General features: G+C 40.7%; 1 pseudogene; it reads left to right on the top strand.

The window, feature by feature from the left end:
• The first annotated feature begins 4,758 nt into the window (after window positions 1-4,758).
• On the top strand, window positions 4,759-17,767 carry LOC129462441 (oxysterol-binding protein-related protein 2-like; annotated as a pseudogene).
• The last annotated feature ends 693 nt before the right edge of the window (window positions 17,768-18,460 follow it).

Below are 18,460 nucleotides of genomic sequence, written 5' to 3'. Positions count from 1 at the left end.
TTCTTCCTGAAGCTTGATCTTCATAATGTGAATTGTTGTTTTTCTTACTATTGGAATATACACACATATTAGTCATATACAATATCTAGAGAATGCAACACCAGACTTCATTGGATTGGGAGTGAAAATGATGTATCAGTGAATTTTCAAGAGGTCTAAGAGGGAAGGAAATAAAATATACCTTGTGTCAGTGAGTTTTTCACTACCTCTCTAGGGAACTGTAGGTTTTAGCAATTGAAATAATTGTAAGATTGTTCAAAAATAATTACAGATGATGGAGGCAATACAATTGCAAGTAAGTTGCTATATTTTAAAATAGCATGTTACACTCTTACAAGGTCCAGGTTATTTTTGGCTGTTTTTAATGGCAATCTGGGTTCTGCCTCTCATTCCCTCTCTGTTATTTGACCCAGCCACGTGCCTTTCCATTTTCTTGAATGCTTTCATTCTGAGTTACTAAAAGAAATAGAAAGCTGTTTAAATTATTATAGATGACAACATTTTATTAAAAGAGGCTTTTAGAATTTTAGCAGCTTTTCAGATGATTAAAAAATAAATCTACTTATTGAATTGGTGATAAACCCATATCCTTTGTGCCTTGGTCTCCAGAGGTCACACCACCCTCTTCGTCATTGGCGTCAAAACCCTGGAAAGCCTGGGTGGCTGGTGTTGAGCAGCACGTGGCTGTGGACACCTGCCTGCCCCGTCCTGCTGTGCTGTGTTTTCCCACGGAGCTGGATGTGGAGAAATGGCAGTGCATGCAGCATTGCTTTAGAGTTGAAAGGTTATATCCCTTGGCCAGTATTCCTGAGAAAACAAAGGAAAATCCCTTTGAGGGAAGCACTCCTGTCTTATAAATACTAAAATGTCATCCGTGGTCCATCTGTTCCTTCCTCAATGAGTATGTGATAGTCCTTAAGAGTGTTTTTCAGGAAAAAGAAATTCAAAATCAGACTTACAGGTAAAGCTCTTCCTTTCTTTAATGAATAAACTTTTAAAATTTCTTTATGATCAATCCCACCCTGCTGTTGTGTACAATAAAGGGAAATGGAGAAAACAGGAAGAGAGCTGAGCCAGAAATGGCATACTCTGTGTCACCTACTGGCTGTCACTGGTTGCCACTGCAGTGAACCCCTGCCATCCTGGTGTTTGGATCCCTCCTGGCCCAGGCTTCAGCTAGGGCAGCACCCTGTCCCTCACTCCCTCACCTTTTAAGCCCAGGTCCCTTTGCCATGCTGCTTCTGTAGCTTCTCTGCAGCTCAGCTGCCCCTGGGTCAGGGCAAAGTATCCCAGCCATTGAGGCATACCTGCTTTCCTGCAACCTTGGAGGACTTGGAGATCTTGTCTGCGTTATTAATAACAGTGATAATAGCTAGCATTTATTGCTCACTTAACAGATGCCTGGCACTATTCTAAGTGCTTTATATGAATGAATTCATCTCATCTTTACAAGCCTGGTGAGGTATGTAATGAAATTGTCCCCACCATGAGGAGAGGTTAGGGACTTGCTGGCTGCCATGCAAGCAGTAGGTAGTACAGCTAGGATTTGAATGCAGGAAGTTTGTTCTCAGAGCTCATTTTCTTCCCCTTGGTTTTAAAATTATGGCAAAATATACATAACATAAAAGGCACTACCTTCACCATTTTTAAGTATACAGTTCAGTGGCATTAGTACACTCGCAGTGCTGTGCTACCATCACCGCCGTCCATCCACAGAACTCTCTTCAGCTTGCAAAACTGAAACTGTCCCCTCGAAACACCAACTTCCCCACTACCCCTCCCTCCGCCCGGCAACCACCATTCTACTCTTTGTTCAGAGCCCTTTCTTATTTATTTATCTTTGACAACCTTACCCAAGAAGTAGGAACCTCTTCTTTTAATTTCTTGTCTCTGGAACTTAGGAGTGGACTAATCTGAGTGTATTTTTTTGCTCTTCTTTTTCCATTGTATTACTTCTATGCCAATTTTTCCTCGTCCATTTTATGACTAGCATCAATGTAAATATGTGTATTATAAGGTGGACCAGCTGCTGTGGTATGAGGCTGTTAGTTTCCCTGGCCTTTCCTTTTGCCTGTCTGAAAATTTATTTTTATTTTTATTTTTTTTTTTGAGATGGAGTCTTGTTCTGTCACCCAGGCTGGAATGCAGTGGCATGATCTCGGCTCACTGCAACCTCTGCCTCCCAGGTTCAAGCAATCCTCCTGCCTCAGCCTCCCGAGTAGCTAGGATTACAAGCACACACCACCATGCCCAGCTAATTTTTGTATTTTTAGTAGAGACAGGGTTTCACCACGTTGGCCAGGCTGGTCTTGAACTCCTGACCTCGTGATCCACCCACCTCGTCTTCCCAAAGTGCTGGGATTACAGGCCTGAGCCACCGTACCTGGCCTATTGTTAGGTTTTAAAGTAACATCTCATTTTACCCTTGATTAGAAGAGCAGTACATGTTCATTTTAGGAAATCTGGAAAATATAGAAAAGCATAAGGAAGGTTATTAGGATTCCCTATGCCCCCAACTCCTAGAGATACCTACTGTTAACTTTTTGATGTTACTATATTCTAGCATTTGTTTCTATGTCTATAAAAACATATTTAACAAGATTAGAATATTTTTGAACATGTTGCTTTATAACCTGTTTTTTTCTTTCAGATTTTAAGGTGAATATTTATGTAGAATGAGGAAAAATCATCACAAGTTTTGAAGTGTAAATATCACTGTTACCACAGTAATGATGTTTGTGTCTAGTACCACAAACAATATACATCCAAAATCATTAGAAACACTTTAATTGCCTTAACATTCTTCTATACTTTTTTTGTTACTCTTTTTTGGCTTTACATTCTCTTTTATCACGTGACTGTGACTGTGATTATTTTCTGTAGCAGGACTAGAAACATAATTTGATCTTTCCTAAAGTATGATTCATCAAAATCTGTTTTCTTAAAATTTTATTTTATTTTTTAACACAGAGTCTTGCCGTGTCACCCAGGCTGGAATGCAGTGGCACAAACATGATTCACTATAGCCTTGATCTCCTGAGCTCAAGCAAGCCTTCTACCTCAGCCTCCCGAGTAGCTGGGACTACAGATGCACGCCCCCACACTTGGCTAGTTTTCTGATTTTTTCACTTTGCTGCCCAGGCAGGTCTCGAACTCCTGGGCTCAAGTGCTCCTAGTGCCTTCGTCCCCAAAGTGGTGAGATTACATGTGTGAGCCACCGTACTTGGCCTAATTTTATTTTTTAAAAGACTTTTATTTTATAAAGTAGTTTTCAGTTTACAGCAAAATTGGGAGGAAGGTGCAGAGAGTTTCCACACACTCCCTGGCCCCACACATGCATAGTCTCCCCATTGTCAGCATCCCTCACCAGGGTGGCCCATTTGTTAGAATTGGTGAAACTGGCTGGGTGCAGTGGCTCATGCCTGTAATCCCAGCACTCTGGGAGGCCAAGGTGGGCGGATCACAAGGTCAGAAGTTCAAGACCAGCCTGGCCAACGAGGTGAAACCTCATCTCTACTAAAGATACAAAAAATGAGCAGGGCATGGTGGCACATGCCTGTAGTCCCAGCTCCTTGGGAGGCTGAGGCAGGAGAATTGCTCAAACCCAGGAGGCGGAGGTTGCAGTGAGCCGCCATTGCACCATTGCACTCCAGCCTGGGCGACAGGGTGAGACTCAGTCTCAAAAAAAAAAAAAAAAAAAAAAATCGGTGAACCTGTGATACATCATCACCCCAAGTTCATAGTTTATACTAGGGCTCACTCTTGGTGTTCTGTGTTCCTGAAATGACATGTATCCAACATTGTAGTACCATATGGAGTGTTTTCATGCCTTAAAAATCCCCTTTGGTCTGTCTGTTCATCCCTCCCCCTTACCCTGGGCAACCGCTGACCTTTTTACTGCCTCCATAGTTTTGTCCTGTCCAGAATGTCATACAATTGGAATCATACTGGCTTTTTTTCCCTTAGTAATAGGCATCTAAGTTTCCTCCATGTCTTTCCATGACTTGATAGCTCATTTCTTTTTAGCGTTGAATAATATTCCAAAAGTAACCAATTTTTTTACTCAGCATTTAGCTGTGTTAATCACATGCATTATTAACATTATTAAGCAAGACCTTTGTCTTCAAAGAGCTCTCTATTGAAGGAGGTGGGAAGTGCAGTGTGTGACAAATGCCTGAAAGGGAAAGCTCACAGGGCAGTGAGAATGCAGGGTGCATCTGGGGCAGGGCACACCTGCAGTGTTCCCCTCTTTCTGTGAGGTGATGGGGGGATGTATATGGGGTATAAGATAGTGTCCGTTTCCCAAGGAATTGTATTACTATACATGTAGCAAGATAAGCTGGTTACCACCCATACTATAACAGTAGGTAATAGAATCTAATCTCTGATCAAATGCTCAGTTGTGAGCAGTACATTTTGATACTCTAGCAGTTGGAAAGAGTAGGAAATCAGTGAGTGCTACAAAACTTGAGGAGGAAAGACTTGAACTAGGCCTTGAAATCTGGGTAGGACGTAGAGGAATAAAGGGAAGAGAGAGCAGGGCATTCCAGGTTAAGTGGTTGTAATGAGGCTTTTACTGCAGTACCTGGCACATAGTAGGTGCTCAGTTAAATATGTGTTTAATGAAAGCATAAACATGACGGAAGGATTAAATTGGGAATAATACACCTCTTTTAGCATCAGAGATGTTGACTGTCATGCAACATTGGTGGAGTATAAATTGGTTAAGCTGTTTTGGAAAGCATTCGGCTTGGTAGTATCTGTAAAAAAAAAAAAAATTAATTAAATGAGCATGCTCTTGACCCAGAAACTCCATTTTAGAGAAATCTACTTAAAATCCATATTTGCCTATATTCTTAAAGATATATGATTAAATAGTTCATGGTGTGTCCATATATGGACTTTGTTTTAAATTCAACAAATACACATATAGCATTACTAATGTGCCCAGAACTATGCTTTATGATATATACTATTATGTTAGTACTTAGTACTTATTGATGAGGAAACTGGCACACGGTTTAACTTGGTCAAAGCTACACGGCTAGTAAAGGTGAACCCAGCAGTGGAACTCAATCTGGTTCAGTGGTCTTAGCATTACATTACCCTGTGATTAGAAAGAACTTGAAAGACTCGATGTATGTACCTTACATGTGTATAACACCCCGCTAAAAGATCCCCAAATCACAGTGAAGGTGTAATGAGTCAGTACATAGAGCTGACATCATGCATTAAAACAAACAAACCTTGGCTGGGCGCAGTGGCTCATACCTGTAATCTCAGCACTTTGGGAGGCTGAGGTGGGTGGATCACCTGAGGTCAAGAGTTCAAGACCAGCCTGGCCAACATGGTGAAACCCCATCTTTACTAAAAATACAAAAAAATTAGCCAGGCATGGTGCTGCACGCATGTAGTTCCAGCTACTCGGGAGGCTGAGGCATGAGAATTGCTTGAACCTGGGATGTGGAGGTTTCAGTGAGCCGAGATCACGCCTTTGCACTCCAGCCTGGGCAACAAGAGCAAAACTCCGCCTCAAAAAAAAAAAAAAAAAGAAAAAGAAAAATCTCTCTGTGTGTGAATATAAATCAGGAGTCTGTATACATATGTGTGTAAATACATAGGTATGTATCCCAAAGTGTTGCTGTTGTTTTGTCTCTGGGGAGAGGAGTGGGAAAGGGAAGTAAAGAGACATTTTCATGTTTTTATTTCAATATTATTATATTTTATACTAAGAAAGTTATCTATTTCACAGTTAGTTTTTTTAATAGAAAAAAAATAACGATAGTTTTTATCGAAAAATAGAAGGCCAGATGCTATGGCTCACACCTGTAATCACAGCCCTTTGGGAGGCTGAGGTGGGAGGATCCGATCCCTTGAGGTCAGGAGTTCGAGACCAGCCTGACCAACATGGTAAAACCCTGTCTCTACTAAAAAAATACAAAAATTATCCGGGTCTGGTGGTGCACATCTATAATCCCAGCTACTCCGGAGGCTAAGGCAGGAGAATTGCATGAACCTGGGAGGCAGAGGTTACAGTGAGCCAAGGTTGTGCCACTGCAGTCCAGCCTGGGTAACAGAGTGAGACTCCATCTCAAAAAAAAAAGAAAAAAGAAAGAAAAAGAAAAAGAAAAATAGAAGAAAGAGAGCCTGGGACATTTCAATTAAGACAAGCCTTGACAGTCCCAGTTTTTTTAACTTGTCCCCAATAGTGAATCTCTGGGTTTAATGAGCTCTTACAGTATATGTAGTTGAGACTTCTTTTATTTCTCTATATACATTCCTGTTTTTCCTCATCTCCCCAGTGATGCAGCAGTAAATTTACCATTTCTTTCAATTAGGCTGAGCTGTTACATGTCTGTTTTCTGCAGTATTTTATGGTAACAAATGAGCTTATTTTCTTTGAATGCATTCCAGTTTCAGTTCTGTGCAGGTTGCATTATTTTTAATTGAAAATCTCAGTGGAAATATGGATATTTAGGTGGAAAAGTCAGAGGTAAGTCAGGTGGCATTCAGCCTGACTACACCTCAAGACTGTTCACCTGCCCATGCGACCATCCAGCAGGCCTCATGAAAGACCTGATTCCCAACGGAATGGTCGATAGAAGTTTGGGAAGATCGTCAGAATATTCCAGTAAATACCAAGATAAGTGTGTTACTTAATGAATTTTGTGAAGGTCTCACCAGAATATTGCTTGCTGGTGGCACATGGTAAACAGAATTCAACTGTTGCAGTCAAAGTCAGAAACTTCCTACCTTATTGTTAAATTATTTTTGAGAGTCGATTGTGATAGAGGCATTTTGGCAGACAGAATTTAAAATTTATTCTGTAAAATATGCAGTAGGCTGCTAGTACCCTAGACCATAATTTATACTAGATTGGTGTGCTCAGATAAGCTCAGTGTTGTCATATCATTTCATTTCATTGTCATTTCAAAAGCTGTGAAATTTCTTTTGGAAAATCACTCACAAAAATGGTATGTGTGGTTAATCCTTAGCCCATTGTTACAAGATAAATGTAGATATATTGAAGTTTTAACACATATATTTGAACAGACAGCGCTTCATGACTTGAACGGCCCCAGACCTGAAGCTGTTCCACACTCCACTGAGAAAGCAGGAAGGGGAGATTTTATAAGGTATTCTTTGAGAGAGCTAGACAAAGAAAGTTATTCATTTGGTGAAAGTGTAACGTTCCTAGATAGAGGTTAGTTTGGCGGTTTTTGATTGGTAAAGCTTAAGTCGACAAAGGAGAGGGTTTCAACGGTTTGCTTATGAAGGAACTCAAGTCCCTGGAGCCATCTCCAGTAATTGATGGCCCTGCAGTTAATTATTTTAACACCACTATGAAGAGTTTTGTTCTGTCTCCGTTGCCTTTGTCTCCCATTTCCTAATTCTGATGTAAGGCAGACTAAGAGTCATCCGCGCATGCTCACCAGCAGGTAGTGAGCTCCTTGGAGCCGAGGAGAATGTTTGGGCAGTCTTTGTATTTCCTCCTTCAAGGCCCAGAAGGATATACTCCATGGTATTAGGTGCTCTGGAAAGATTTTGTGAAATTGAACCAATATTGATGAAATTTCATGAGTTGCTGGTTTCTGTTCTGTCCTTTCCTGGTGGATGTTATGTAAAGGTAACAGTAGGTTTGTTTGTTATGTATATGGGACATAACACTTTCAATTTGCTGGTTAAATAGGAACTATCCAAGATCACGATGCCAGTTATATTTAATGAGCCTCTGAGCTCCCTACAGCGCCTAACTGAATACATGGAGCATACTTACCTCATCCACAAGGCCAGTTCACTCTGATCCTGTGGAACGGATGCAGGTATGAGCCAAGGGAGGAAAAGGTCTAACTCTTAAGAGACCTCGCTACCAACCCAGCCCCGAACACACACACATTCACACAATTAGTGTTAAATTCAATGTGAGGTTGGGCAATTTTATCAAAGCTCAGTCCACATGTCTGGAGTGTCCTCTGGTTAGGGTGACACCATCGTGCAAAGACGGATGAGTATTGCAGGAGAAGCGGGAGGTGGCCCATAAGCAAACCTGGATATTAGTGGGCTTTTGCTGAATCTTTTTTTTTTTTTTTTTTTTTTTTTTTTGTGAGACAGAGTCTCGCGCTGTCGCCCAGGCTGCAGTGCAGTGGCGCAATCTCGGCTCACGGCAAGCTCCGCCTCCCGGGTTCCCGCCATTCTCCTGCCTCAGCCTCTGGAGTAGCTGGGACTGCAGGCGCCCGCCACTATGCCCGGCTAATTTTTTGTATTTTTTTAGTAGAGACGGGTTTTCATCTGTGTTAGCCAGGATGATCTCGATCTCCTGACCTCGTGATCCGCCCGCCTCGGCCTCCCAAAGTGCTAGGATTACAGGCGTGAGCCACGCGCCCTGCTGGCTTTTGCTAAATCTTTAGTTGAGAAAGTAGCGTTGTGTTAGGGGAAGAATTCAACCTTTCTTCTTTCAGACTTCCTCGGGGTATTTCCAAGAAGTTCACACACACACACACACACACACACAATAGAAAAATATGTTTGTGCTTCCTTGTGTATATAAATATATATACATTGCTATATGTTAAAACATGGCAAGGAATTGCACTTTTAAACTTTTTAGTTGGAAGATTTTATATGTTGTACATGGATGGACTAGTTAGAGGCAGAGTATAGTGGACACATTGTTCTCCTTCAACAAAGCAATAGCATTCTAAACTTGAGTCGTTCTGTCCTTTCATTTATATAAGTCAGCATTTTCCAACTTCAGTGGACTTAACACCAATTAAGTTGTGGAGTTTTATATCTCTTTCCCCAATCCTGGAGTGTCATACTTTTAAAAAATTTTAAATGAATTAAAAGTAACTTTGGACTTGAGGGTTTTGTAAAAGTCCTTGAGAGAATTTGTAGCACTGTTAGAGTGTGATGAAAACCATAGTTGGAAATAACACTACAGAAAGTGACTGAAAGTAATTTTCATTCTGAATATCCAAGTTTCCATGTCCCACTGCTAGAGCCATATTAAAACTCCAAAGTAATTAAACTCCTCAAAATAATTCTGTAAATTACTGTCTTCGGCAAAATTTCAGTTCCTAAAAGAATGTGGAGCGAGCTCGGCTATTTTTGACTTGTTCTCATGCTCTGTCCCACAGTGTGTAACTGCGTTTGCTGTATCTGCTGTTGCTTCTCAGTGGGAACGGACTGGAAAGCCTTTCAACCCACTGCTGGGAGAGACTTACGAATTAGTGTGGTGAGGCCTTTCACTTGCATGCTTTATATAGCGTTGCAGATGAAGAGGAGAAATACATACATATTGGTCATCACCAATAACAAATATAAGACTGGAGCAAGTTAACAATTTTGATGTTTGCTTCTAGGATAGCTATTATTTTAGAGACTGTCAAAAATACTGAAACATACATAAAAGGTACCATTATAAGAAATAATTGCAAGGATTTTGGTAATCCTGATCACATGGGATTAATCACCCTCCTTTTCTCCTTATGTAGATCATAAGACATGATCGAGTTTTTAAAAATAACCATTTAAAGTATATTAGCTGTGTATAGTGGCACAGGCCTATAGTCCCAGCTACTTGAGAGGCTGAGGCAGCAGGATCTCTCGAGCCCAGGAGCTCTGGGCTGTAGTGTACTATGTTGGCCAGGTGTCCACACTAAGTTTGGCATGAATATGGTGACCTCCCAGGAGAGGGAGGTCAGAAATGGAGCAGGTCAAAACTCCTGTGTTGGTAAGTGGTGGGGCTGCACCCATCATTAGCCACTGTGTTCCAGCCTGGGCAACAGTGAGGCCCTTTTATAAAAATGTCTCTTTATTAAAAAATATAAATAAAATATATTAGCATAAGTATATATTGTTTTCATAAAGCCAATGACTACATCTGTAAGTGCAGTTCTGTTTGCTTGAGCTAGCCTGTGTCTTGTTTGTATATAATTAAGGGACTTTATTTGGCTTTAGTTTTTCTATGTGTTCCTCCTCTTCTCTGCACAAATTTTGATCTCATTTATTCCCTAGATGTTTGAAAGTGGATACACTAGATTTCTCTATTTTAATGTAAAAGGAATGATATGTTTTAAATTTACATGACTAATATTTTCTCATGCAAATCATTCAAATTCATCTGGGTGTTCTTTATTTTAATTTGTTCAAGTAGCTAGCATTACAACATTGGATTTGGTGGTTTGGGTTGCATTTGTATAATTTCTCATATATTAAGTTGTTTCATTGCAATGAGAATAAAGAATTGTTGGCTGGGCATGGTGGCTCATGCCTGTAATCCCAGCACTTTGGGAGGCCGAGGCGGGTTGATCATGATGTCAGGAGTTGGAAACCAACCTGGCCAAGATGGTGAAACCCCGTCTCTACTAAAAATACAAAAATTAGCCAGGTGTGGTGGTGAGTGCCTGTAATCCCAATTACTCAGGTGGCTGAGGGAGGAGAATTGCTTGAACCCGGGAAGCAGGGGTTGCAGTGAGCCAAGATCACGCCACTGCTCCAGCCTGAACGACAGAGGGTGATTTTGTCTCAACAACAACAACAAAAGAATTGTTTACTTTGAAAGGGCAATTATGTACATGTTTAATGATAGAGTTAATTATAATGTTGCTTTTTTTTTTTTTTTTAAATCTTAAGAGATGACCTTGGATTTAGACTCATCTCCGAACAGGTCAGCCATCACCCACCAATCAGTGCATTTCATGCTGAAGGATTAAACAATGACTTCATCTTTCATGGCTCAATCTATCCCAAACTGAAATTCTGGGGGAAGAGTGTAGAAGCAGAACCCAAAGGAACCATCACCTTGGAGCTCCTTGAGTGAGTTCTAATCAAGCCATTACACTCCTCATGTAGACCTGCCTGTAAGTGTAGACATGCACGCTCAGCTGACCTTACTGTTCAAAAGCTGGAGAAAAAGAAACAGCTTTCATACAGTGCAAACTGTCTACCTCTATGTAAAAGAACTTGAGAAACATGGCAGTAGCCATTGCTAATTAATCTGGGTGTGTGTAAATAGTTTAACTTGATGTTTGACTCTGGTGTTTGGATCTATTTTACGATCGATGGAGTTAATTGCTTCATGACAGTACTTATGAAACATGCTTTTTTATATCCTTGTTCCAATATTTTGTTTACAGATCTTTCAAAATGAATTCACTCTGAGAAATAATGAAACGACAATTGTGTGGCACATGTTAGGCATTAAATTGGGAGTTCTCTTCTTTTGCACGATTAGCTTTAAATCCACAATTAATTCCAGTTAGGACAGAATAAGCATACGATACCCTATCTCTTTAACACTGATTACAACTAGATACCCCGGACAGAAGACAAAGCAACAACCCAAAGTCTCTGAAAAGCAGATAGTAGCAGGCAGACTGGGGAGAGAAATCAAAACCTGAACACCAATATGGCAGTGAGTTTACTGGTTTTATATATTTCTTCCAAATCTCCTGGCTTAGAATCAGAGCAGCAAATTGCAGAACTGGGGATGGAGGCCAACCGAAAAAGTTCTAAGAGTAATTCTTTCTTTCTAATTAAAGGACCTAGAAAGATACCCTTGCAGAAAGCAGAGAATAGGGGAAATCCTGTTTTAATTTTGTCTCACAGCCTTGCCCCAAAGCAAGCACTAGGGTCTGTAGCTACACTCCTGCTGCGATGGTGGCTGTGGCAATCACACACTTACCTCAAAATCAGAGTCCTTCTCTTTGGCCAGAGAAACCAAGTAAAGGAAACCCTAGGGTCCAAAGAGTGTGAGAGAATTCCCGTTACTTGTTTTTCTTTCTTTTCCTTTAACCATTTGCCCCAGAGGAAGACCTAGTTGTGGGAGATACAAGACAGAGCAGAGAGACTCAAACCCCAGCTTGCCAGCCGGAGTGGAGAGAAAGCGCCCCCTGGTGTCTAAGAGTGTTGGGGAAACCACAAAGAGGAGGGAGCTCAAGAAAGGGGTCCCCTAAATCTGCATGATGAGTTCCTAAGCTCGTCCCTACACGCATGCATTGAAATGACCCAGAAGGGTACACAAGGGCCTCAGGATCTGAAATGCTGTGTGGCCTGAGAGCCAGGTCCCTGGATGGCTATTGAGGGGTAGATCTGAGCAGCACTACAGAGGCTTTGAAAATTAAACTGATACTGGAATCAAAGCCCACAGGAGGAGAGTCAGGACTTCTGGCCTGAAACTCTGTTAATTGCCTACTAAAACAAAATTTTTATCAGTGTTCTCCAGAAGAGGTTAAGAAGACAGAGTCTTATAATATTCAGGTGTGCAGAATACATCCAAAATCATTCAGCATACCAAGCAACAGGAAAATCTCAACAAACTAAAATAAAAAAAGACATTTTAGCAAAAAAAAAAAAAAGAAGTATTTTTGGAAATTTTAGTACTAAAATATAGTAATAGAAGATAGTAACTGGGATAGGCTCAATGGCAGAATGCAAATGTCAAAATATGTACAGGATGTGTATGTTGAAAACTACAAGATACTGTTGAAAGTAATCAAGGATTACCTGAGTAATGCAGAGACACACTGTTTCTCGATATATTTGGAAGCCGCAATTATAGTTAAGATGTCGGGTCACCCCTCACTGATCTATAAGCAATCTATATGAACACAATCCAAATCAAAATCCCAAGATGATTTTGAATAGATACAGAGAAGTTGATTCTAACTTACAAATTCTAAGTTACAAATTCTAAGTTTGTGTGGAAAGGCAAATGACATAGAACAGCCAAAATAATTTTGAAAAGGAAGAACAGAATTGATGGACTCCCACTACCCAATTTTAAGACTTAACTCTAAAGCTGTTGTAATCAAGACAGTGTGGTGGTGGCCAAACTATAGACAAAGTATAAATTAATGCGACAGGGAAGAGAATCCAGAAATTGACCTGCAGAAATGTGGTCAGTTGATTTTTGACAAAGGTGCAAAGGCAATACAGCTAAGAAGAATAGTCCTTTCCACAGACAACCATGTGTGCTATGGAGACAGTTGGACACCTATATGTTAAAAAATGAACCTCAAACTAGATCTCACACCTTTTCCAAAAATCAGCTCAAAATAGATCATTTACATAAAATATAAAACTAAGGGTTTGGGAAGAAAACATAGGAGAAACTCTTACAACTTTGGGTTAGGCAAAGAACTCTTATGGATATGATACCAAAATTATAACCCATAAAAGACAAAAAGTGATAAATTAGATTTTATTAAATTAAAAACCTTATATTGAAAGATACTGTTCAGAGAATGAAAAGATAAGCTACAGAATAGTAAAAATTATTTGCAAATCATATAGCCAACAAAGGACTTGTAGCCACAACATATAAAGAATTCTTAAAACTCAACAATAAGGTATGATAAGGTCAGGCTCAGTGACTCATGCCTGTAACCCCAGCAATTTGGGAGGCTGAAGTGGGAGGATCACTTGAGCCCAGGAGTTAGAGACCAGCTTGGGCAACATAGTGGATCCTTGTCTCTACTGAAAGATTTTAAAAATAGCCAGGTTTGGTGACATGCACCTATAGTCCCAGTTACTTGGGAGGCTCCGGTGGGAGGATCTCTCAAGCCCAGGAGTTCGAGGCTGCAGTGAGCCATGATTGTGCCACTGTAGTCCAGCCTGGGCAACAGAGTGAGACCCTGTCTCTGGAACAACAACAACAGCAAAAAAGAACAATAAAAAATTATTTTGCCCAATAAAAAATTGGGCAAAAAATGTGAATAGATACTTCATATATATATATATATATATACATATGTCTATGTATATATATATATATATGGCAAATAGGCACATGTAAAGATGCTGTCAGCTGATTGCAGTGGCTCACACCTATAATTCCAGTTACTTAGGAGCCTGAGGCAGGAGGATTGCTTGAGGCCAGGAGTTCAAGACCAGCCTAGGCAACATAGTGAAACTCTGTCTCTAAAAAAAAAAATAAAATAAATTTAGCCAGGCATGGGGACACATGCCTGTAGTCAAAGCTACTAGGGTAGCTAAGGCAGGAGGGTTACTTGAGCTGAGGAGTTTGAGGCTGCAGTGGGCTATGACCCACCACTGCACTCCATCCTAGACAGTAGAATAAGACCTCATCTCTAAAAAAAAAAAATAAAAATTTTAAAAGATGTTCAACAGCATCAGTTATTAGAGAATTACAGAGTTAAAACCACAATGAGATATCCTATTTATACCAATTACAATTTATATTTATACCTATTACAATGTTTAAAAGCAAAATAATTGTAAACATTGACAATACCAAGTGCTGACAAGGATGTGGAGGAGCTAGAAATCTCATACAGGTTGAGTATCCCTTTTTTGAAATATACCAAAAGTGTTTTGGATTTTGAATATTTTCAGATTTTGTAATATTTGCAGTATACCTACTGGTTCAGCATCTAAAATCCAAAATTCCAAAATCTGAAATGCTCCAGTGAGCATTTCCTTTGAGTGTCATGTCGGTGCTCAAAAAGTTTCAGATTTTGGAGCATTTTAGATGTCCAAGTTTTGAATTTAGAATGCTCAACCTGCGTATTGTTGGCGTTGGAATGTAAAATGGTACAGCCACCCTGGAGAACAGTTTGGCAGTTTCTTATATAGTTAACCTTATGTTTACGGCATGACTCAGCAATACTACACCTAGGTATTTACCTTAGAGAAATGGAAACTTACGTTCATCCCAAAACCTGTATACAAATGTTTACAGTAGCATTATTCATCATCACCAAAAACTGAAAACAGCCCACATGCCCTTCAGTGGGTGAATGGTCACACAAACTGTGGCATATCCATATAGTGGAATCCTACTCGGCACAAAGATTGATACGTAGAACAACACAGATGAATTTCAGGTGCATTATACAAATTGAAGATGCTAATCTCAAAAGGTAATTTATATGACGTCTAGAAAAGGAAAAACTATTGCAATGGAGAACAGATCAGCCGTTGGGGATAAGGAATTAGTTGGAGATCCTAGGGATTAGGAGTGGAGAAAGGTTTGACTACCAGAAGAAGCATGAGTGAAGTGTTTGTGGGTGGAGGAGTTGTTTAGGATTCTGATTGTGTTGGTGGTGGTTACACAGATCTGTACAAATATAAAACTGAGTACCAAAAAAAATGAATTTTACCTTATGTAAATTAAAAGACACATATCTAAGGACAAATATATGAAGGTGCAGTGGTGGCTCACCCCTGTAATCCCAGCACTTTGGAAGGCTGAGGCGGGTGGACCACCTGAGGTCAGGAGTTCAAGACCAGCCTGGCCAATAAGGCGAAATCCTGTCTCTACTAAAAATACAAAAATTAGCCAGGCGTGGTGGCACGTGCCTGTAGTCCCAGCTCCTTGGGAGGCTGAGGCAGGAGAATCACTTGAACCTGGGAGGTGAAGGTTGCAATGAGCCGAGATCATGCCACTGCACTCCAGCCTGGGTGACACAGCGAGACTCTGTCTCAAAAAAAAAATAAAAAATAAAAAATAAAACTTTTTCTTTTTTCTTTAACGTTTACTTTAGGTTTGGGGGTACATGTGCAGGTTTGTTCTGTTGGTAAACTGTTGTCATGGGGGTTTGTTGTACAGATTATTTCATCACCCAGGTACTAAGCCCAGTACCCAATACTTATTTTTTCTGATCCTCTCCCTCCTCCGAACCTCCATCCTGAGGTAGGCCCCAGTGTCTGTTCATCCCTTCTTTGTGTCCATGAGTTTGCATCATTCAGCTCCCACTTATAAATGAGAACATGCGGTGTTTGGTTTTCTGTTCCGGCGTTAGTTTGCTAAGGATAATGGCCTCCAGCTCCTCCATATTCCCAGAAAAGACATGATCTTGTTCTTTTTTATGGCTGCGTAGTATTCCATGGTGTATGTGTGCCACATTTTCTTTATCCAATCTATCGTTGATGGGCATTTAGGTTGATTCTATGTCTTTGCTATTGTGAACAGTGCTGCAGTGAACATTCACGTGCATGTATCTTTATGGCAGAATGATTTCTATTCCTCTGGATATATAGGATTATAAAATCAGAGTTTATTCACGTAGATGAGGTTTTTCCTTTGGTGAGCTGGAGGGTACTTTCTCTAGAAAGTGCTAAATAGACTTTTTATTTTGTGTCTCTACTTTAGCTTTTTTTAATGTTTCATGACACTTTTGAATGCTTAAAATGATTATGTACATAGTTTATTTGGAGTTTGGTGGAAGTATAGAACTTTTTCTTAAGCTGTTACTCCCTTTTAAGAAACAGGAATGGGCAAATGATCCCAATTTTACAGTGAGTTAACATCAGTAGAATTTTTAAAGTCTTAGAACTCAGTTATCTCAAGCAGCCTGGTTTGTTATTCTCAGTAATGGCATTTGGAGCAAGTGCACTTTTTAAACAAAGTGATACCTCTCACTTATGTTTCTGGTTTTGTTTTTGTTTTTTAGACACAATGAGACATATACATGGACAAATCACACCTGCTGTGTGCATAATATCATTGTGGGTAAACTGTGGATCGAACAGTACGGCAATGTGGAAATCATAAACCACAAGTAAGGCACTTTGAGTACTTCGTCCATTCCTTCAGTTTTCATCAAGCAGTTTTAGTGGACTTCAGTTTTTTTGTTTTGTTTGTTTTTAAAGAAAAGCTCTAGAACAGGCTGATGAAAATTTAAGCATCAGGCAATATAGTCTGGGTGCGGTGGCTCACGCCTGTAATCCCAGCACTTTGGGAGGCTGAGGCGGGTGGATCACGAGGTCAGGAGTTGAGACCAGCCTGGCCAAGATGGTGAAACTCCGTCTCTACTAAAAATACAAAAATTAGCCGGGCACGGTGGCAGGAACCTGTAATCCCAGCTACTCGGGAGGCTGAGGCAGAATTGCTTGAACCCGGGAGGCAGAGGTTGCAGTGAGCTGAGATCGTGTCACTGCACTCTAGCCTGGGTGACAGAGCAAGACTCCATCTCAAAAAAAAAAAAAAAAGAATCAGGCAATATAACTAACTCTTGAATGACTAGAAGCCCATTTATTTAATAAAGAGGGTTCATTAAAGTCTGATTAAGGAAGATTGGGTGAACCCAGCTTCCCCAGCTTCTGTGAACCTTAATTCCAATCTCAGCTCATTTTGCTTCCTTTGTTTAGTGGGGGCCAGGGAGACAGGGCATAGGAGTTACTAGAAAGAACTGGGCTCCCATTCTACTTTGTGACCTTAGACAAGTCACGTATTCTTTCTGCACCTCACATACCTTTTCTTTATGATGGGAAGATTACTAGTCAAGGATTAATCATTATCACTTTAGTATGCCTGGCACACAGAGAAAATCTGTAAACAGTAGCTGCTGCTAGAAGAGTGATCACAGTTATTTTTCTCTACTGCTGCTTTGTTAACAAATGATAATCTGAACTTAATATTTTCTTTATAGGACTGGGGACAAATGTGTGTTGAATTTTAAGCCATCTGTCCTTTTGGTAAGGAATTACACAAAGTTAAAGGCCACATTCAAGATAAAAGGTAAAATTTCCATTTTAAATGTCGAATAGTATAGATTTTGTTCACTAGATAAAATGTCGATATTAAAATACATTGTTGGCTGGGCGCAGTGGCTCACACCTGTAATCCCAGCACTTTGGGAGGCTGAGGTGGGCAGATCACGAGGTCAGGTTCAAGACCAGCCTGGCCAACATAGTGAAACCCCATCTCTACTAAAAATACAAAAAAATTAGCTGGGCATGGTGGGGGGCACCTGTAATTCCAGCTACTTGGGAGGCTGAGGCAGGAGACTTGCTTGAACCTGGGAGGCAGAGGTTGCAGTGAGCCGAGATGGCACCACCACACTCCAGCCCAGGTGACAGCGAGACTGAAAAAAAAAAAAACAAAAAAAATTGCCATAACCTAGGAAACAAGCATTCTAATAAGTTGAAAAATCTTTCTTCTACAGGGAAGTTTATTTCATTTAAGAACCTGATTTGGTTGAGCACAGTGGCTCACGCCTGTATTCCCAGCACTTTGGGAGGCTGAGTGGGGAGGATTGTTTGCAGACAGTTCGAGACCAGCCTGGATGACATAGTGAGACCCTGTTTCTACAAAAAAACTTTTTTTTAATTAGGCAGGCATGGTGGCACATGTCTGTGGACCTAGTTACTCTGGAGGCTTAGGTGGGAGGAACCCTTGAGCCCAGGAGGTTGAGGCTACAATGAACCATGATTATACCACTGTACTCCAGTGGTACAGCCACTGGAGTGGTGCAGCCACTGTACCTGTGCCTGGATCACAACCCTCTGGAGACACTGGATCTCCATAATTCAGGAGAGTCCTGTCCCAGATGCGGCATTGGAGCAGTGTCCATCCTGGGCCCTGCTGCAGTCAGCCCTAAACTATTTTCTGAGCCCTTCCCACACCAGGCCCTGTAGAAATCCACTGAGGGTCACTAGAGGAGGCCGTGGGTGGTGCCTGGGCTCATGTCCCATGCCCTGCACAGGGCAGGCA

Source organism: Symphalangus syndactylus, chromosome 14, assembly GCF_028878055.3.
Source record: "Symphalangus syndactylus isolate Jambi chromosome 14, NHGRI_mSymSyn1-v2.1_pri, whole genome shotgun sequence".
Taxonomy (NCBI): Eukaryota; Metazoa; Chordata; class Mammalia; order Primates; family Hylobatidae; genus Symphalangus; species Symphalangus syndactylus.
The sequence above is the reverse complement of the archived record's forward strand: the minus strand, read 5'-3'. Positions and strand labels throughout refer to the sequence as shown.